The sequence below is a fragment of the Panthera pardus genome, unplaced genomic scaffold (assembly GCF_024362965.1).
Source record: "Panthera pardus isolate Hobbes unplaced genomic scaffold, ASM2436296v1 HiC_scaffold_1, whole genome shotgun sequence".
NCBI classification, from domain to species: Eukaryota; Metazoa; Chordata; class Mammalia; order Carnivora; family Felidae; genus Panthera; species Panthera pardus.
In genome coordinates this window covers 55,978,517-56,001,551 of record NW_026526654.1, presented here as the reverse complement: position 1 = coordinate 56,001,551, position 23,035 = coordinate 55,978,517, and the positions used below count along the sequence as shown (strand labels likewise).

At 37.8% G+C, this 23,035-nt stretch overlaps 1 long non-coding RNA gene across 6 annotated transcripts in view; it reads right to left on the bottom strand.

Moving 5' to 3' along the window:
- Positions 1–1,351: 1,351 nt before the first annotated feature.
- The window catches only part of LOC109247152 (uncharacterized), a 156,762-nt gene continuing 135,078 nt past the window's right edge, over positions 1,352–23,035 (bottom strand). The window contains exons 6-10 of one of the 6 annotated variants that reach the window (XR_008420878.1): positions 20,031–20,204; positions 5,759–5,914; positions 3,590–3,667; positions 3,409–3,473; positions 1,352–2,883 (exon numbers count right to left, since the gene is read on the bottom strand). This is a non-coding gene — a long non-coding RNA (uncharacterized LOC109247152). The remainder of the gene's footprint in view (positions 2,884–3,408; positions 3,474–3,589; positions 3,668–5,758; positions 5,915–20,030; positions 20,205–23,035) is intronic. The other 5 variants (XR_008420879.1, XR_008420873.1, XR_008420876.1 and 2 more) reach the window with 5 other exon arrangements.

Genomic DNA, 23,035 nt, shown 5'->3' with positions numbered 1-23,035 from the left:
TTTTGGTCACGCCCATTCCCCTTTCTGCCACCATCCCTCACCCCTTGGCAACCACTAATCTGTTTTCCATCTCTATAATTTAGTTATTCTGAGAATGTTATGTAATCATACAGTAGGTTGACTTTTTTTTACTTGGCATAATTATCTCAAGATCTATCCAGGTCTTTACATGTATCAATAGTCCATTCCTTTTTTTTCTTCTGGGTGCTGTTTCATGGTGTCGATGCACCAGAATCTGTTTAGCCATGTGCCTATTGATGAACATTTTGATTGTTTCCTTTTTTTCTTTTTTTGCTGTTATGAATAAATATGAACAATTGTGTACAAAAAAAGGAGAAAAAGGCTAACTGAATCTTGAATTACACAAATTGGAAAGGAGGTACAACAAAGCAATGTTAAGAAAATCAGAAGAAACTACTTCTTTTTTAAATGTATAAATTAACAATTTAAAATAAAAATTAAAAAGTAGAATTAATGTAAGAAGCAGTTCTTTGAACATAAAAGAAATCAATCTAAATAACTATTTTCCAAAAAAGAGTAATTTAAAATAAAATCCGAATACAGAAATTTAGAATGAGAAAGGGCATATGGTACAGTACAGAGGTGATTAAAAATAATACTATATATCAGCCTATGCTAACACTCTAAAAATATCAACATACTATACATTTTTTCCTAGGAAATGCAGTTAGTGAAATCGACCCAGAAGACTCAGAAATCATGGGAAGAATTTAAAAGTTAATCAGCGAATCATTTTGCAAAAATGTACCAAATTAAAATAATAAAGTATCATACTGTATAAATCCTTCTGTATAGAATAAAAATACATGATTAGCTTTTCAGCTTATTTTATAATTTTTTGCATAATCTTAATATCTAAATATAAAAATAGGAAAAATAGGAATTCAGGCCAACTTCACATATACATATGCATTTGAAAATTTTAAATAAGGGGTGCCTGGGTGGCTCGGTCGGTTAAGTGTCCAACTTCAGCTCAGGTCACAATCTTGCGGGCCGTGAGATTGAGCCCCATGCCGGGCTCTGTGCTGACAGCTCAGAGCCTGGAGCCTGCTTCAGATTCTGTGTCTCCCTCTCTCTCTGACCCTCCCCCATTCATGCTCTGTCTCTCTCTGTCTCAAAAATAAATAAGCATTAATTTTTTTTTTTTTTAAAAAAAGAAAATTTTAAGTAAAATATTAGGAAATCTATTTCAACATATTTTCAAAATTTTCACTATGACTGCAAGATTCATTTTTGTAATATAAGAAAAGCTTATTTTATATTAAGAAGTTTGTTAAGATATCAAATAATAATTGAAAAGAAAAAACTTTCAGCAATACATGCTAAAAGGAATTCGCTAAAATTCTACATATATTCCAACATATTAACAAAGAAAATCTCTATTTTTTTTTAACGTTTATTTATTTTTGAGACAGAGAGAGACAGAGCATGAATGGGGGAGGGTCAGAGAGAGAGGGAGACACAGAATCTGAAACTGGCTCCAGGCTCTGAGCTGTCAGCACAGAGCCCGACGCGGGGCTCGAACTCATGGACCCTGAGATCATGACCTGAGCCGAAGTCAGACACCCAACGGACCCAGCCACCCAGGCGCCCCAGACAAAGAAAATCTCTAAAAGATCACAGCAAGAATTTCAGAATTTCAGAGGCCTCTCATAAATTTGCTACTATGTATCACTATACACACAACTGCATTGTGAACTGAGACCCAACTGACAACCCCAGCTCCTCTGTTAACTGAGTTTGTTTACCTGATTCAGACCTGAATCCTCACCTGTATCCATATAAAAATCTGTCCTTAGGAAAGCTTACTGTGGAAACACTGTGCTCTGTTGCCTAGATTCTCCCTTCAAGGAACAGCTTGATGCCCAGATGCTAGGAGTGCTACCAGTAGACAGCCCTTGACTCTCAGCCTATGAGGAATTACTGCAAATGCAGAGAAGTGCCTCATCCAAGGTCACACCTTTTCTAGAGTGGCCCTCATTCAACACAGGGATATGAAGTGCTGGCCATCCTAACTCAGCTAAGGACCACACGAAGGGCTATTCTGGCTCTGGAGCTCTTTTGGGATCAACAGAGGCCACCATTAGGACCGTATTGAAGCTCAACCTCTTTCTCTGCCCAGTCCTGCTTTTTTCCCCTTCCATTTCACAGGTGTTCATCTAGAAGGTGCTCCTTAATAAACATCCTGCCAGCTAAATTCCATCTCAGACTCTTCTTCCTAAGGAATCCGACCAATAACATTATGACGTAATAATGTTATTCAGTACGTAGCCCCAGTATTTGTGCCAGGCATTACCTCTTAGGGAAGGGATTTAAAAAGTGTAAGGAACATAGCCTTTTGTTGTCACCTCAGATCTAGAGATGCATCTTTGCTCTATTTTTGATGTGTTGCTCTGAGCCCCAGTTTCTCATCTGTAAAATGTAGAAATCTAAGGGATTTCTACACCCCTTCCGATTCAAAAATGCCTTATGATAAGACGTTCAAACATATTTATTGGATTTAAAACGTTAATGTCCATACATTCATTTAAATACTTTTCTAAACAACATAATAATATAATCACTCAGTAAAAATAAATTGTTGGATAGTTGGAGGTTAAACGTATTTATTCATCAACCACTTACTGAGCAATTATTATGTGCCAAGTTATTGGGATATGTTCTGAAATTAGTAAGACATTGCCCCTACCCTTGAGAAGCTCACAATTTAATGAAAAAAAAAAAGATACATAAAATAGTGTAACAATAATCCATTAAGATAAGGTCAGCAATAAAATGCATTATGTTCTGTTGGACGATAGAGGAATGCACTCAACTCTGCCTGAGGGGCACAGAAATGGGTCCCAGAGAGGTTGACAGTCTCTGAAATAGAAAACGAAAGCTGTCCAGAAAGAAAAAGCAATGTACACAAAGACAATCTCTACAATCAGTGGTGTTTGGAGAACAAAGGACATGGTTGGGACAGCCAGAAAGGGTTAGCAAATCAGTCTGAGGTTGCTATAGAGCAGTAGCAACTGTCCTTCTAGAGCCACCCTGTGCACTTCCCGTGTGCTCAAGATTATGATTCTCTGGATACAGATTGTGGCCCAGAAATCTGCAAGCCAAGTTGATTGGATTGATTTGCAGATGAGATCTGCAAATTATATTTTAATAAACATTGGAAGCATTCATACATTCCAGTATGCCCAGGACAGCCTCACTTTTCACCTATTATCCCAGCATAACTAGCAATCATCTTACCATTCACTCTCAGAAGTATGCTTGTTTGCATGATAAATTATTACTGTCATTCCAGTCATACATGTGTACCATGAAGGTGCCCCAGGGACCACAGAGAAGGATATGGGGTAAAAGATGGTTTAAGGAGGGGAGGCTCTGGCCCTTTACCTGATGCAGTTGGATCAATGTCATTCATTGGGCTTCTGCTGGAGATTTCTTCTGAAGAACAAGTTCTGATACAAACAGAAATACAAATGGAAAATCATTGAATGGTTTTAAACATACAATGACAATGCTCAGATGGATAGATGACCTTGATAGAAAGATTGGTCATAGACCATCTTGGTACCTGTGTAGACTATGAAGTAGAATTGGGTGATCCACAAAGGAAACCGTTCAGCTGTCCAATGGAAGCATGAAGGAGGCCCTAAATAAAATAATGAGATCACGAGAAATATGTGAGAAATTTCAAAACTGGCATGATGTGTTAATTAATTTTCAGGACTGGGGTGAAAGATGTGGGTGAGTTACGGACGACTCCCATGTGAACATACACCACTAAAGAAGAGACCCCAAGATACACTGCATGAATGCTCTATTATTTAACAGCTTAGGAAAATCTTCTGCAAAGGGCAAAGAGGATTTAGTGCAAAAGGCCAAATCTCTTGCCTACATATACAATAATGACAGCATTTATTCCACTTATAAAAATGTTCTTTTACCTTAAACTTTACTAAGCATTTTTAGATGGTCAGACTATACTCAAAAAAATAAAATTATAATGTTGAGGTCCAGAGTCATAATGAAATAAAAATTTACTAGTGTTGTATATAAGTGTTTAATCATAATTCTAAACTGGGTGAATTCAGGATTTGGGGAGCTGAAAATTATAAAATTTTGAGGAATGTCTTATAAAAAAGAGTACCAAATCAGGTTTAGAACTAAATTTTTACTCAGGAAAAGAAGAATGTATAAATTATAAGTTTTAAAAATATGAAAACATCACAAACAAAACCTAGAAAATATATTTATTACCCACTTAACATCTTCCTATAATACCTTTTTCCATGTTCCTTTGGCTATATCCTTTTTAATCACCTCTTCATAAGACATGATTTTATATGATTTTCTATAGCATGGTTTATCAGGCTTTGCAATCTTTGCACTATTGCCATTTTGCGCCAGGTAATTCTTTGGTGGGAGCTGCTGGGGGAAGGGGGGAAGAGGAGACAGCCTGCCCTATGAATTATGGGTATTTTTGCAGCATCTCTGGCCTCTACCCACTAGATGCCAGTAGCATCCCCCCAGTTGTGACCATCAAAAATGTCTCCAGACACTGTCAAATATTCCCTGTGAGGAAAAATATCACACCCAGTTGAAAATCACTGATCTGTAGAAAGAAGGGAAAGATAGTGCCTTAGTCAACTTGGGCTGCCTTAACAAAATGCTTTAGACGGAGTGGCTTAAACAACAGAAATTTTCGCACAGTTCTGGAGACTATAAAGCCCAAAATCAAGGTTCTGACAGGGCTTGGTTTCTGGTGAGAGCCCTTTGCCTGGCTTTCAGCTAGCTGCCTTTTCACTGTGTCCTTACATGGCTGAGAGGCAGGATAGGAAACAAGAGAAAGAGAGCAAGCTCTGTGATATCTCCTCTCATGAGGATGCAAATCCTACCAACCCATTCTTATGACCCCATTTTTATTTTATTTGCCTTCCCATAGGCCCTATATCCAAATACAGTCATATTGATGGTTAGGGCTTCAACATATGAAATTTGGGGACAACACAATTCAATAGAAAATAGATAATAAGTAAGTCTTTTCTCTAGTATGATTCAGTAAAAATAAATAAATAAATAAATAAATAAATAAATAAATAATAATAATAGCATTTTGGAAAAGTTTCTATAAGCTTCACGACTCATTTGGTAATAGTTAATTTTATAATTGTCAAATTTGAGAAAATATCAAGTTTCCTTCATAAATAGCCTATAATATTTCAGGACATTCCAAGTTTTCTGGAACAATGATTAATCTTACATGCTTTTTTGAATTAATGATGCTTATTTACTAGTTTATCACAGATGCCCTCATTGGTATGGCATATTATAAGTTTTATGTTTCTGTTGTCAATGTCATATCAGCAAAATAATTAATAAGAAATATGCCTACGTCTAGTTGGGGCAAAAGGTATTTCAGACAGGGAAAAGATAATAAGCAAAGGTTTGCCCTAGGAATGAGAGAATCTGTATGGGTAGCGTGTGGTATGTAGGCAGGGTGGTAGTGCATGAGAACATTGGCAAAAACGCTCTGAAGTCAGGAGGGGAGGTGGAAAATATTGCAAGGTGCTGGCAAGTGACTAAAACTAGATGGCCGCAACCTGAAATTCGGGTTAAGGAGTCAAAGATTGGTTGATGGAGCACTAGGCATATAAAAAGGCAATATGATGTGGGTGAAGATCATGAGCATCAGACCCATTAGCCAAACTTCAGTTTAAAGAAAGAGCTGACACAAACTCACCTGTGAAATCTTTAACGGTGTCAGTTCGTGTCCTCTGAGGTGGACACCAGGTTGAAATTCGATGTACAAGAGATTTCTTGAGGGAGAATGCCCATAGAAGATAAAAAAGAGAAAGGACAGAAGATAGAACCTTCGAATGTGAGGAGGACCTGACACCTGCAGAAAGAAAGACAGAATGGAGGAGAACTGGCTGCAGGTCAGCTCTGAGAAAGTCGAGGCTCCAGGGCAAAGACAGCTTATTCTGCAATGGGCAGAAATGGGCCGGCTCTAGAACTCAGACCGTGCAGACTCATTGGCTAGGGCAGCCCTGGGAAAGCACGGTTTTGGTGTGATGCTGAAGGTGCGGAGGCTGGAGGAAGGCAACAGGTTCTCTTGAAGGGATATCTGAGCTTTGCACCTTCAAGGCTGCCTACTAGCCATGGCTTACTCATAGAAGTAATTGCTATGCACATAAATCTGTGCCAGTAAACTGCAACTAAATGTATCTCACTCACATTCTACTTAGCCAGATCAAAAATACGTCCTGGCCCACTGCGACATGAGTAGAAATACGACAGATTGGAAGATGGAGTGAAATGACACAATGGGTATCATTGGTTGCAGTTAAAATATCTTACTTTTGCAAATTTACAAAATCATATGTCTCTGTGAACACATTACTGAAGCCCCTGCCAGGGCATCGGAAGGGGCCCACGCAAACGAAGACCTGGAAACTTAAGATTCTTTAGCTTCACATGAATCTACTTCTGTTTCTAGGGGTGGTGGTGATTTTTTTATTGGACATGCACTAGCATGGAAACCTAATCCCACTCCCAAATCCCCAAAGCTCTCAGATCACTAAAACTAGCATAGAATGAGTAGATCTAGAAAAAACGAAAGAGCTGTCCCTCTTCTAGAATACAAAATCACCAAGTTCAGTTGGACCAGGGAGTTCTCATTTTTCAACTTGGTATAGAGGTCAAACTCTAAAGGTGGAGTGAGGAAGTTCAAGGTGGGGGCAGTTCTCAATATGATGTATATAAGAGCTCCAGATAAGGGAAGTCCACATAAGACAATGTAAAACAAAAATAACCAAAAGTGGGATGCAAACCCTGTTAAGGGGCTGCCAGGATCTAAAAGGGTGACCCAGAGCCATAGTCAACAGTTAGGGCTAGCCTCTAGACTTAGGCACTGGGGCAGAAGATTAAGGAGAACACCAGGAAGCCAGAACTCCTTGTCAGCAGCCTGACTTTATTAGTGCATCATGAGGGTGGGAAAACTGCATTGTGAATTCACTATCCCCAGATGTCACCGGGGAGGAAGGAGCTGCTGAAACATTACTACCCATTCCCCTTCGGCCTAGGAATTGAGCCTGGGAAGACAGGCCTTTATTACCCATACCTAGGCAGAGCAGGGGAAGGAAGACAGGTAACGAATGGGGAATTACATCCATGCTGGGCATCCAAGCCTCAGAGCTCTAAATGTCCTAATAACCACCTCCAAGCTGTCAAGATACAAATAAAAGGAAAGCCTAGCCAAGATGAGACCCTGAGAGACACAGAAAAAGAGTTACCAGAGGAGGATAAAAACAGCAATCGTGCGTGTGTGCACTAACACATGCACTTTACTGGTACAAAATGAGATGCAAGCAAGTCTGAAAATAATCCTGGAGGAGAGATCAAGAGGAAAATCAAGATAACAAGAGAAATGGCAAAAAGAGACCTCAGGAGGGTCACAGACAAGTGGCCCTTTTGCAATTGCATCATTTGTATAAAATCCAGGGGTAAGCAGCAAAACCGGCACATCCCTCAGTTTAAAAATCTCTTTCTTAAACAGTTAATTTGTGTCCCAGGTTTCTGGTTATTGGTCTCATGTTACCCCTAAAAAATAATTTAGAACCTATGAGTGGGCTGAAGGAATTAAGGATTCTCTCCAGCTATAAATTATTTATCACCTTATTCCACTTTCTCTTTACCTTCATTGGGATGCTTCCAAATTGACAAAGAAACCTATTTACTGTTAATTGATTACCACTCTAAATTCATTGAGATTGCAGCAGTAACAAGCATTTCAAGTAGTTTGGCTGGGATTAGCTGTATCACATCACAGAAGAGGAGGTGAGAGACGGCTACCACAGGTTCTCTCCACTGACAGTGGACTTCCAATTCCAAGTACACATGCTTCGGAATTCAATACAACAGTCTTAGTTTGTCTGAAAGACAAGCTAAAGTATAGAGCTTCATCTTTGCAGCACAAATGATGGTCAATGGGAATTAAATCAGGAAGAAAAAAAAAGAACGGTCTACTACACATTAAACTTACTAAAAATAGATTAAAAATTCTTGATAACATATCTGTTGATAGCATTAGAAAAGGTTTTCATTTTTATTCAGTTCTGGCTTCCCAAATATAATAAACATGAAATTCTAAAGCAAATACATGCAGCAGAATCTAGTGTTGCATGGGAATAAGGAAATATTCTACACCAAGGAAATGTGCTCTAAGGAGATGTATTTTATTTCACAATATTTTTCCAGAAATGACTTGTTCATATTATCCATTCAATACTAATGTTTTACTGTTGAAATTGCTATTCCCCAAAATTGAGAGTATTTCTTACCAAAGCCACAGTTAATTGTAATAAAGCCAGGGGTCAGGGGTGGAAGAGCAATCAGAGAAAAAAAATAGTTAAAATGAATATACTTAAGAACTTTGACTCAGTCTACAAGAATGACAATTTCTATCATAAATATTAACATCAATTTATTCATTCAACCCATATGAACTGAATTCCTGGCTCAAGCCAAACATGATTCCAACGGTAAGCAAATCTGAGAAAAAACTCTGTCCTCATGGACCATACATGCAAAGCAAGATGGAGGGTGTTGTGAGGAAAACAATAAGCAAACTTATACAGTATTAAGCTGTGATCAGTGCTATGGAGGAAAGAGAGCTGAAGTACGGGGATAGGGTTGCCATTTTATAGTGAGTGGTCAAGAAAGACTTTGTGACAAGGTGATTATTTTAGCAGAAATGTCAAGGTGTAGAAAGAAGCTACTTGTCTATCTCGGAGAAGAGAATTCTACGCAGAAAGATTAGCAAGTAGAAAAGCCCTGAGATGGCAGTTTGTTAGCATGTTGGAGGTATTAAAGTGGTTGGTGTGCTAGAGCAAAGAGGGTGTGAGAGAAAAGTCAGCGATGATGTCATCAGAGTTTGGATCAAGCAGGGTGTGGGCAACCACCATCCAGACTTTGCCTCTTCCCTTGTGAATGGACGGGTCTGGCTCCTCTGAGAAGAATGGGAACAAAGAAATCCGGAGGAAGGAGAGAGAGAAGTATTCAGGAGGTTATCAGAGTAGCCCAGGCAAAAGATGTTTCTGAGAGATTTCAGTGCCTCCACTTTGCAACAGTTCAAAGACAGGACTGACAGACCTCTAGGTGTCAATTTCCATAGAGAGGCAGAAGTTGAAGATAGCTGAGGTTCATGTCCTAGAGTTGCCATTTATTAAGAAGGGAAGACCGTAGGGGAAGGTGGGCAGATTTGAGGCAGGGAAATTAAGAGTTCTATTTTGATCATATCAAAATCGAGATGACAATTAGCTATCTAAGGGGAGATATGCGTGCATGTGTGTGTGTCTCTTACTGGTCATATTACTGAGAAAAAAAATCACCATTGCTGCTAGTAGGATTGAATCATGGATTAAATTAAAAAAAAAAAAAAAAAAAAGCCAAAGGAGGAAATGGCTGAGGCATCAGAGAAACACTGAAGGACTATTGAACTGAAATAGCTAAAATGCCAAAATGTCACCAGCTGAATGATCTTAGGGTGTCAAACAACTTTTCAGGGGCCCAGAAGTCTCTCCTGTCTAAAATAAAGAAGGATGACTAAATTCCATGAATGAATGATTCAGCCCTTCCAAATTCAAAGAGGATGTAAATCCTCCCAAACTATTCCCCACAAATAGAGCCCTCTTATCCACCCCAGGAAAAGAAAAAAAAAAAAAAAAAAAAGCTATTGTGTAGATGACAAGTCTCCTCCTTTGGGAATTTGACTTGTGTTAAGGCCGATCTTTGCAGAGGCTGCACAATGTAGAGTGAGAAATGTGCAAGCTTCAGACTCAGCACGTTCCAATCCTGGCTCTTGTGGCAGGAGCTCTGTAACCTCGCTCAGATCTCCCAAATTCTGCCCAAGAGTCCTTATTTACAAAAGAAACCAAAGAATACTGTTCTCACAAAGTTGCTACAAAGATATAAAAATTAAAGAATTTAACACCATGTAATGTGGTATATAATGAAATGGGATTTAGACTCCACTATATGATTTAGAATATACCATAATATTTAGTTTCCTCCTTTCTTTTTCCTATCTCCCCACTCCGCACTCCACAGCTTGAAGGAAGCTGGACGAGAACCAAGCCCTTTAGTGTCAGGATTTGATTAGTCACGTAGCTGAATGAGTGAGAGCTCTCTCAATGATATGAATTAATTTACACAGTGGGGAGGCCAAGAGAACTACGTTTTTAAGCATCTACTATATGCAAGGTATTTTGTAAACATTGCTCAAATTAATCTCCATAACAAATATACAAGGTAAATATTTTCATCCTATTTTATAAATAAGGAATTGGAGGCTCTAAAAGGTTAAGTAATTCAAGTAATTCACACAAGATCATGCAACCAGTAATTGTTCTCATCCATGCTTGATTCTGCAACGTCTTTCGCTCCCTTGATGCTGCTTCCCACCCTTGCTGGGTGCCTAGTGTTGTATTGAAACATGGTGGTGGGACCAGGTCTCCAGACTAAGAATAGCCTGTGAACATGACCTGTCTAGACTTATGCCTGTCTGTGCCTCTCTCTTCTCTGAGTCCCGCCTGCCACTGTGCTCTGTCTGTACTTCAGTTTTTATGATCAAAGCCCTTCTTTAAATCAATGTTATTCCTGATCAGTCATCTAAGCATGTCTGTAGCCAGCAGCCTGGCCTGCAAAGTGATCTCCTTTGACTACTGTTATTCAACTTTGTAGAAACCTAGAAGTCATCTTTAAGTTTTCCCCCTAAGTCACTGCTAACATCCAATCCATCATCAAGTGCTGGGTCTCTGTGTCCAAAATATCTCTCAAATATTCCCACCTCTATTTCTGTAACCATCAACCTACTTCTGGTCACCACTAACCAGTCATCTGGATTTCTCCCATTTTTTCTCTTCCCCAAACCCAATCTATTCTCCACTTAAACAAAGTAAGATTTTAAAGTGGAAACGAATGATGCATACCCCTTTCCTTTCCTTTCAAACAACGTCCTTAGCTTCTCACTTCTCCTCCAATAACATCCTTACCCTTTTCAGGAACATGCACTTACCCACAAGCCAGCATGACCTGGCTGTGGCTCTCACTTTTACCCTTCATGCACCAGCCACAGTGGTTTCCTTTCACTTCCAGGGGAGGCAAGGCTCCCTTTTCTCTGAGATGTCCTGCTCCTTCCCCTCCTTCTCAGATGCCGCGTTCCTTGTCATCCTTCCAGTTTCTGCATACGTGTTACCGCTTTATTTCTATACTCATTTCCATTGCTTTATAACAACTGCAGTTTGTAATTGCATCTAGTTGACTGCCAAAAGAAGAGCCTTCCAGGTAGAGGTAAGAGCAGCCACAAACATGTGCAAGGGTTCTGATCAGAGGCGAGAAAGAGCTATGTAGATTCAAGAAATATGCTGAAAAAAAAATTTTTTTTAAACACAAACTTTATGCCAGACTGTGGACTCCATGGCGGCAGAGCCATCCTGTCTTATTCGCCAATTTACCAAGCCTTATAGGAATAGTGCCTGATACTTAAGAGTCACCTGGTACACATGCAGGACACGACTTATCACCTTTGAAATCAAGTGTAGCAGTCACTCTGGACATTACTGATTAATATTTACTCAGTTTAATCTCTTTTTCTCAACAGCACAGAAAATAGGTGGCATTCTAGGCAGAAACATGTATCTAACCACCTCACATACGCATGGTTTATTTGTAGTCACTGGCTCTTATCTGTGCATAATTTTGTTATCTTGGTTCAGACTTAACTTCCATTTAATGAATCCATGACTCATTTTTTTTCTCTCTACTGTGACTCTCCTGAGGCTTTGTTTTCCATAGGCTGTGGGTTGATCTGAAATGTCATGTGGTCTCATCTTGACTGAAGTGTCATTCACAAAAATAAGTATCTTGGCATTTCCTTGTCTGAGCTGCTACCTTGACAAAGGCCTTACAAATATTTTATAAATATTTACTGATGGTATGATAAAAATCGTAGGATCTAATAAGCCTGCCTTTTTATTTAGTGAAATTTATTTCAGAAGTCTGCGTTTATTCAACCTAAAATTGTTATATGTATAATGAGATTTGCATTAATTTTCAAAAATCCCAGGTAAGAACTTATAAAGTGGTGAGTAGTACATTCAAAAATTATGCTCAGTTAAAAATAAGTCCAATGTGAACATTAAATGACAGTTTTGTTAAATGCCTATTTAATATCTATATCTGTGTTAAATTATTTCACATATATCTTTACTCTTATAGAGACGATATTATTATTATTTTTTTAGAGAAGATATTATTATCCAACTTTTGCAAAAGAAAAAACTTAGGCTCACTGAGATCAAGACAATTTTTTCAGTGGCATAGAGCTAGTAACTCACAGAACCACAACTGGAATCTCATACAAGAGTCAATTTAATGAATGAAGATCTTAGTGTTTCAACTGTGTGTGTGGGGGAACTAAAATGTAAGTAAAGATATCTAGCTTTTTAAAAATTTTTAAAAGTTTATTTATTTATTTTGAGAGAGAAAGAGAGAGGGAGAATGAGCACAAGCAGGGGAGGGCCAGAGAGAGAGGGAGAGAGAGAATCCCAAGCAGGTTCCACACTGCCAGTGCAGAGTCCAATGTGGGGCTCGCACCCATGACCAGGATACCGGGAGATCATGACCTGAGCTGAAATCAAGAGTCAGAGGCTTAACCGACTGAGCCACCCAGGTGCCCCAGATATCTAATTTTTTTAATGATCAGACTCATCACCCATTGCAGCACTAATACTGCAGGAAAAAAAAACAAAAACAAAAACAAAAACAAAACCCTCTAAATTCTCTGTGGCGTACAGCCATAAGCATTTGTGTCTTTTCATTTATGGTCCTATGTGCCAACTGAGTTTGGGTGACCTTGGCTGGTCTCACTTAAATTGTTCTGTGTTTGACTGGACTCCAACTGCAGGTAAAGTTCAGATCTGTTCTTTTTTTTTTTGTTTTTTTTCTCATCATTTTGAGGCAAGAAGTACCTGGGGCAGGCAGCAAAGCACAAGAGACTAAACCAAATGGCAACAAATGGAAACACATTTAAAGTTTCAGCTTACTTCTACATTTCATTGGCCAAAGCAAGTCACATGGCCAGGTCCAAAATTAAGTGGACAAGGAATTCTACCTAATGGATTATGTGAGGTACTATAATAATACATAGTAAAAAACATGTATGTGTATACCTATAATATGAAGAAAGTGAAGAAATGGAAACAATACTACAATCTATCACAGCATTCATACTTCCTAGTCTTTGAATTCAAGGAACAATCTTGGACCCAGTTAATTAAAAGTGATATAAAATGAATAAATTAGATCAAACCTTTTAAAATTAATTTACTGACAAAAATGCTTTTTCTAAGACATGTGTTTATGTATAAACCTAAAGATAAATGGGTACAACTGTCTCGAAAATATTATGAAACAGAATATATCAAAAATAGAAACTAGCAGTTCCAAAACTCCCATAAGCAAAGAAAAATTGATGAACAGCAAGAGTCATTTTTAAACCTGTCATATTAACAGCCATTAGCTACTAAAATTTATCATTAAATTATAGGTATTAGTTTATAGGTCTCACCAGTAGAAAGATACGAAAGATCAATGCAAAAATAATAAGATTCTATTTAATATGATGGGCTGAAGGAAAGTGTTCAATTCATGAGTATGGAAAAGGCTAGGAAATATCTTGATAAAGTTGTTCATATTGCACTGTCTCTGAAAAATGTAAGAAAGCTACAATTTACAAAAGATGATCAAAGATCTTAGGTAACATGTTTAAATGCTAGAAAATGAAGAGAGAAAGAAAGAAACATGAGCACAAAATCACTCAGTCTCTTAGGCCAATCAAAGTGAGAGCAAAAATTATAGAAGCAAAAACCCCACAAAATGTTAATATGAATACCTTTAATTGAATCACATTTCATGTCTGTTGTTAAACTAAGAATAAACAAACAGATAAGTGAAAATATTTATCACTGCCATTTGCTGAACATCATTTCAGACATATTGTGCACATCCCATCTGTATAAGAGAAAGGAGGAAGGAAGGAAGGAAGGAAGGAAGGAAGGAAGGAAGGAAGGAAGGGGAGAATAATTTCCCAACACTACAACTACACCAATGCTACTTTTTAAAAAAACTATTAAATTTTCTTTGAATTTACCAGAAGAAGAAAAAAATGTAACTAAAGGAAATGCTGAACTATTTTCACATTTTCTTTACCACAGAGATATTAATATTTAAATATTAAGAAATTAGTTCTAAATTTTTAAGAGGTTGGAATCATTATGCTATTTAACAACATGTGTTAACTTTAAAAGTACATACAAATGCCTTGCTACAAAAGATGAAGAAATTAGTCCACTTTTAATTCTTTCCATTTCCAGATTAAAAACAATAATAATAATGAATGGTATTTAATTATTTCATCATGGTTTATAACATTTACATATACATTTTCCTACCACTTCTTCCACTGGCTGAAGCCAAACATAATGACCTTCTTATAATTCCTTATTCCTGCCAAGATCACCCCTGCCTTAGATTCCTTTTACTTACTTTTCCCCCTTTCTGGAAAACTCTGGCCCCAAATATTTGCCAGGCTGTCGTCTTGCTGTCAGTCAGGTCTCAGTTCAGATATCACCCTCTCAAAGACCATAGATCCTCAAATACTCAACAGAGATCACCTTGTTTTATTTTGGAGCATTTATCACGATTAGAAATTATCTTCTTGAGCACTTTATTTTCTGTCTTCCCACACTAGCATGTAAATTCCATGATATCAGGAATACTTTGTTTACCACTTCCATGCAGGACAGTGACACGTTGGTGGAAATCACTTTTCTCCAGATTGCAGAAGACTTGTGCCAGATGCCAGCAAACACTCTGGTCTCAAGCTAGGCATCAAGGATTTGACGGTTATGCTTCATGTTTTGCAGTTTGGGATTGTTTATCCTCGTCACACTGTTGATGGTTTTTTACAGCATTCACCTTTATTTGTCTTTTTCTTGCTGTTCCTGGCTTTGATGCATTTTTAGAGAGGAAGTTTAACTAAAATCCTTCCACATCAACATCAGCAATTTGCATCTGCATACACAGTAAATATTTTAATTCTCCAATTTGTCTGTGTAAGACTGAACTTAAAAGGAGGAGATGCTAATGGGAGCTAAACATTGTGAACCACCACTGCCATTGAGAGTTGCAGATGCCTTTGGAAATCTGATAAAGCAGATACACTCTTTCCTCCATAAAAAATGAATAGGCAGACTTTTATAGGCAGACTCACAACTAGTGTCCTGAAAGCCCATTCATGGACTTCTCGGAGAACCATGGACCACGCATAAGGAGCCCTGAATGAATGTGGATTTTAGGTCAGATTTCTCCAATTAACATTTTGAACCTCTTTCAATGCACACATAATATTTTTTTCAATAATCTGAATTTTCCAAGGCAAAAAAAACTCTGCCACACCCCGCCAGGAATCTTCTATCTAATTATATCTACGACAATATGTTAATATCGGTAAGTGTTAAGAACAGTGCCTGGCACATATTGAGCACTATATGTGTTTGACAAATACATCAAATAAGTAAAAACTGTTTTGAAATAACCCTGATCCTCTTTGTAGCTGCTCAAGATAGATCGGTGTTTCGTGGCATAGTTACTAGTGAAACAAAACATATGCCCTGGTAACTACATTCCAAGTGTGTAATAGCATGAAAAAAAGAGCATCAACTAGCTGACACAGAGCTGTGGGGGATGTTATGGATGTGATGTCAAGGATGAGGGAGAAACTCAACCAGTGACTACCTAGATTTTTCCAAACCCTTCACAGGACCCCAAGAGTATGAGCTTCTGCATTTCCCAGTCCAGAGTTTCTGATTTCTTTGCCATGATGATAGTAAGTACCAGGAAAGTTAGGTGGATATAAAATACTGAGATGATAAGATTTAGTAGGGTAGGAGTAGAAAGCACTGGAAGCCCTCTTGTCCATGGATTCCCATTAATTTATCTTAATATTCTTTCCATCAATTACATACCTTCTGGGGCAAAAATCTCCCAAATTACCCCCAGAATTTCCCCAAAGTGGAGGTAATTAGGTGCCCCCACCCTCTTAAAAATTGGCATGTTTGTTTCCTAATTATAATGCCATTAACATAAGATAAATGTCCTATGGCCAAGGCAACCAGGAAGAAGGTATCTTTCATCAACCAGACAACTCTGATCAAGAAGTTAGCTCCATTTGGTCAGTGTCTTTCTTGTTGCTGACTGCCCTCACACTTGGGTTAAAGTACCAGGTTTCCTCCCACAGTTGAGCAACCTCTTAGTCTTATCCCTTAGTCTTATCAGCCCAGATGACCTGTATAGATTTGTCTCTCTACCCCACACTGCTTTCTCAACATCTCCCCATTTTTAAGAATTTTCTAATATGTTATTTCCACGTGAAAGAAAGAAAGAAAGAAAGAAAGAAAGAAAGAAAGAAAGAGAAAGAAAGAAAGAAAGAAAGAAAGAAAGAAAGAAAGAAAGAAAGAAAGAAAGAAAGAAAGAAAGAAAGAAACCCGTTGTTGACTTTTACTTCAAAATTTGCTTGGTTCATTTTTTTTCAGTTTGTGTAAGTGCTACTAGAATATGATATCAGTTGAAGATAGTGATACTCTCCTTTAATATAATTCTCATTTTAAACTACATAAAACTTGACAAATCTTGAAATTTCTTCTTAATCTACATAGTGACATTCCCCTAAACTAACACAATTTCTGGACACAGAAGCACATCTTTTGACCACTGCAGCTATCTTTGCTCTTTTTTGTTGTTCTCTTGTTTCCTACTGGCAAAAAATATCTTGAAGTTTCTTCTAAGATGGGTTAATGTATCCTCAGGTGTCAGCTCAAATGTTGACATACCATGCTAACCAAAGGAGTCTTTTCTATATATCCTTACATAGTGAAGCTTCTACATCTGTTTGTGCCTATACTATCCCCCTGATTGTCAGTTATTCAGAGTTACTATGTGAACACACAACAGAGGGAGAAGAGGGATTTTTAACTTCCAAATGCACTAGAATCAGATTGTGCCTTGGTTCAATTCCCTCCTAAGTCCTGCTTTATACAATAATATTTGACCTTAATAATCTAGTATGCACAACCCATGTGACATTCTGTGACACTGTCTACCTCTGGACCAGAGGCACTCCCACTACTAGTAGAACACAAAATTAATGCAAAAGAAGCCACCCACATGTAGTTCCACAACTCAGCCATGACCACACACACACCACTCATCACAGGTAAGTGCACTCCCTATATTCACAAAGATTCTACACTGCAAAACAATATAGCTAAGGCACTGCCTGAATTTTCTTACAATACATCCTACTCTTTTTATTCCTTCAAGTAAAGGAAGTGTTTGCTGCCCTAGTTATTCAATTGTCACAGAAAACTAATGTGAATGTAAATGTATCCAGCCATGAAAAAAAAAAAAAAAAAGCCCAACAGCCACTGTAGATTATATATTAAGATGTGGGTTACATCAAGGCAGATTTTTTTCTGTAGGGACTTCATCCCCACAAATCCTCAAGCATACATAGTGTTCTACAACAGATTGCTCTGTCAGGGCTTCTGCCTCTGAATTCCAGGTGTGCTCGATTTTGCATCTGCTACTTCACAAATGCATCAGACTTGAACGACAAACCATATGGCTTCCCTTACTGGACCTACTTTTGATCACAAATACACACAAATTACCAGTGCAGACGCTGTGCCACCTGAAAATGCCAAGAGTGAATGGTGTTGAGTTGGGTGCACAGACATAACTCAACGTGAGCTTACAGCAGCCCTGAATGTACTGTCTGTTGCTTCCCCGCTGACCCTGATCTATGGTATCTGGATAACAAATGTGCACATTTAGAATATTCTGTTCAGTTACAGCTCTGTGCTGGGAATCAAACAAGTTACAAATAGCCCCAAGTCCAAATACAGTAGTGACACACAGTAATGGTGTCATTATCGGGCAATAATTCTATGCCTATCACTGACTCCCACTGGCAATAAAAATGATAGCCTGTAGCAAAGTGGCCACTAGCTGACACTAGCAAGGAGATAGCAAATTACATTTAGTCCTGCGATTATATCTTCAATTAGCTTTGTTGGTAAATGTGAGTCTGTGTGTGTGTGTGTCTGCGTGAAAGTCCTGATGATACAGCTTGAATGGATGTGTCTGGTCACTAGCTCCCTGGCAAAAAAAAAAAAAAAACTAAAAAAAAAAAAGAAAACAGGAGTGTTCACTTTTTTTAGGAACGTTTTCTGACATTTCCAGCTGATGAGTTAACATAAAGTGTGTTCTCACTGCACAGCACTTCCTTTTATATCACAGCCATGGATCTCCAAACATTTCTTCGGGACAAGATGTTTCTTGAGAAGTGAACTCTCTGAAAGCTAAAAATACTGAAATGGTCCTATATAGTCTCTCAAGCAATGGAAACGTTTTCAGTGAGGAAGATCTGCTTACAATTTCCAAACAAGGAGAGAACAGAAAGTTTTTGATTCTGTATATTCATGGTGCCTTAAGAAAGATTGTATGGGGATTGCTGTTATACTCCTTTTATCAAGAACTTATCATAAACACTGCTTGAGGTAGTCTTAGATTATAAAGATTTTCTTTTTCCAGGAAAACAAAAATTCATGCCGCCCCACTGGTGCTTTTATAAGTTCCTTATTTACTTTACAAATCGTAAAATGTTGACAGAGTAAAAGTGTAAAAGACAATCGTAAATTAATGTTATTTCACAACATCCAAACCTATCTAATTTTATAATGATTAGAAAAGGTTACAGGGGCACCTGGGTGGCTCAGTCGGTTAAGCATCTGACTTCGGCTCAGGTCACAATCTCGCAGTATGTGAGTTCGAGCCCCGCGTCAGGCTCTGTGCTGACAGCTCAGAGCCTGGAGCCTGTTTCAGATTCTGTGTCTCCCTCTCTCTCTGACCCTCCCCCGTTCATGCTCTGTCTCTCTCTGTCTCAAAAATAAATAAACGTTAAAAAAAAAAAAGAAAAGAAAAGGTTACAAACATTAAATACAAAGGCAAACAGGAGACCTAAAAGCTCCAAACTGGAACCAAAGCTAACATGAGTGGAAATGTTAGTGCGGTGATAATCTAAATTTCCAGTTCTATTTTTTTGTAAAGAATGAGAATTTTATTATTTTTTTATTAGTAGTAGTATTTATCATTATTTAGAAAGACAGAGACAGAGAGAGACAGAGCACGAGCAGAGGAAGAGAGAAAGAGAATCCCAAGCAGGCTCTGTGCCATCAGCACTGAGCCCAACACGGGGCTCAATCCCACAACTCTGGGACCATGACCTGAGCTGAAATCAAGAGTCAGACGCTCAACCTACTGAGCCACCCAGGTGCTCCTGTCTTTTGACTAGCATAGCAAGCTTAGTGCTAATCAAAGCAACAAATAACAAAGCACCAAAGTTTGCTCCGTTCATTTGGCTTTCTCTGTTCTCTTTACTTTCTGGTGGGTAGTGAAGTTGGCTGTATTTCAGTGTTATTTACTTACTTGTTATCAACTTAGGTAATGACTTCTATGGTCAAGAGCATCATATGCTTTCTTTCTTTTGGCCAATTGTATTGATTTCGTTTTTTTGTTTGTTTGTTTGTTTGTTTGTTTTTGTTTTTTGTTTTTTTTCTCATTGGCAGATAAATTTAGCTTATGTAGCAACAATTATCTAGAAGGAACCTTAATAAGATCCACAAGATATAAGGAACTTGCTTCAGCCTCCTGGCCTATCCTTAAAATCTGACTTTGAGACTATTTTTTTATTTATGGAAGACAAAAATCTCACTGGCCTCACACTGTTAATCTTGAATGTAATGTCACAATTCACAGTCTATAGGGATAACTTTAATAAGCACAGATCCTACCTTTATTAGAGGAACTTAAATTTTAAAAAAATAGCCCCTTACGTTTGAGGATCAATGACTTGAGATTTATGACTCCCATCCAGGTAAAGTTGTAAGGGCCAGCAGTCTAGGACTTCTGAAACTGGAAATCCACCAGAGGAAAGCACACAGAATATTTCTTTGTGTCAAGTTGAAGTTGTCTCAATATGAACTGATTGTATTTGATTGCTCCACCTCCTGCCAATTTATTAACTATCATTAATTATGTAGGAATAGACTAAACAGAATAGTACAGAATAGATTCTGAGCATATGATGACCAAAATAATGAGTTAAACCAAGAGTGAAGAAGAGAAATTTGCTGCTATATCCTTAATAACGGATATCATTAAAGTTATTACTATTAAGTTATTAGAATTTAATAAATGAGTATTTTCACCATATCTTAATATTGTCCCATTCTAAAATTGCTAAATTTACCATTTATTTCCCTGGGCAGATGAATTTTCTCTCTATTCACATGGCTGTTTAATAATTCCTTCTAGCAAAGAGCTGGAGAATCATAAACATTATGCAGCTTCTAACATAATTGACTCTCTTATTTCTAAATTATAAGAGACATTATCTTATGCAGGTTTTGACCTTCATGAAATTGAAATGATGCTGTATATCTTTGGCATTCTCAATGGATATATCCTTAGAACTCTACAATCATCACAATTATAAACTCCATTAATTGAGATACAGATGCTGGGCATCTGGATAGCTTTCCTCACCAATAAATCGAATTCATCCGATTTCTAGCCCTGTAGCCATATGAATGAAAATATAGTGGTGTTCTCAAGTGGTATATCACTTAGTGTCTTCAGGAAGTAGATATGTTTTTCCTCATTCTACTTATGGACATTTGGATCCCTCAAGGAATGTGAGAACCATACATTCTTAACTTTCTAAAGCTAACAATCACAAAAGTCCTAAATCTTTTTATGCTTTTGGTAGGAGCAAATATATTCTTAATGTTAAAGTAATAATAACTTAAACCTGCTGTTATGTTGAAGTAGATATTAAGTTTTACGCATATCCACTGAAAATCAAAGCGTAACCCTTCACGTTTCACATATGAGTGTACGTACCCATGTGGCATTTTTATACATTGCTTTAGAATATTTTCAAATAGTCTATAAAGTAAGAGGTGGGTGAGGTTCAGCTGTAAGTTATAGTGAACTAGAATGCAGTAGTAAACAAGGTGACACCTAATTTTACCTAGAAAGACAAAGTTAAAGGTAACAAAGCGAAAATAATCAGATGATCATTAAGAAATATAAAGGAAGAATTTAAGTATAACTATGTTCTGATAAGGCAATCAGATAATAAAAACAGGTTTATAAAAGATAAAAGATAAAGAACATGACACAAAAATCAATGCATTTACAATTTCAGCCACCTACTGTTTGACTAACTGGGCTGCATCAATGAGAATCCAGCCCTTCCAATGTGGAAGTACCATAATTCAGAGTTCCGAGACCAATAATTGTTCTTATGCGAAGACTGCTAGGTATCCAATAGCTATTTTCTTCTTCTTCCTTAATATGTCCTCCTTCCAATTTCTGCTCATGCAGAATATGTCACCTTTCTACCTTCTCTTGTAGCTAGGTGTGACCAGGGACCTAAGTTTACACAGTGGGATACAAGCATAAATCAAATGGCAGTTTTTTAATGCTTTTTCATTTTTTTAATTTTTTTTAGTGTTTATTTATTTTCGAGAGACAGAGACACAGCACAAGTGGGGTAGGGACAGAGAGAGAGAGGGAAATACAGAATTGGAAGTAGGCTCCAGGCTCCCAGCTGTCAGCACGGAGCCTGATGTGGGGCTCAAACCCACGAAACCGTAAGATCATGACCTGAGCCGAAGTCAGATGCTTAACCGACTGAGCCACCCAGGGGCCCCTAATGCTTTTTTAAAGAGTCAGCTAATGTCCACCTTTTACTCTGTATCTGCTTCTTCTTGATGTTGTTTGGAATGTGGTGGTTTGATGACAGAAGCTAGACTGACCATTCTGTATCATAAGGTGACCTTAATAATGGAAGACACAAACGGTAGAACAGAACAGAAGAGATCTGAGTCCTGGCACCATAGCACCCTTGAACTATCTACCTCTAGACTTTTATGTGAAAACAAATATATTTTCATCTTGTCCAAGCCACTGTTAATTTTTCTTCTATTCTGTTTTGTTTGTTTTACCTGTAAGAGCTGAACCTAATCTTTTCCGCAGTGTGCTGATAACCATGACCCTTGAAATTGTTGATAATTACTTATTTGGATAATGGTCTCAAGCAAGTACATGGAGCTTGATAAGGAAAAAGAAGCCAGGCTTACAAAATTGGCTTTTTCATCAGTAGCTCTGCCTTCTATAGGAAATACATCTACCAGCCTATACTTATATGCTCTCTCTCCCAGTGACTAATTCTGGTAAGAAACTCATCTGCACCGGCTACTATTATCTATTGGGTGGAATTAACATGGGGAGGGGCTCTATTCATTCATGGCCCAGTTTCTTGGCTCTGTCTGCCTGAAAACAATGAACATTTATCTCAACCTCTAGTCTCCTAAGAAAGAATAAGGTAAGTCACTGTCCCCCCATCCTCTACCCTCTTGTAACTGGATAGATTAATTCAAGACAACAGGAATGAAAAAGGAAGACCTGTTTTGGCCTCTGGGCCAGGCCCAATTCTGCAAATGAGCTATAAACTATGAATGGACAGTCCCGTTAATCCCCATCCTGCCCTGTTGTGACTGTTAGCAACTCAGGTAGAGCCTTAAGTAGAAGAGGAGTGAGTGGTGAGACTACCCTAGATGTGATATTCTGAACTTGTCCACAGTATATCACTGCAAGGTCACATCAGGAACATAAGTTGCCCTTAATTCTCAAGTTCTATATATTTGTCCATTTTAAGTAATTGCGATTCTATAAAAATTCTGTAAAAATCCTATATTCTTTTCTCTTCTTCTTATTTGGGTCAGTGCATTATATATATTATATTATATATATATAGTTTATATATATACTA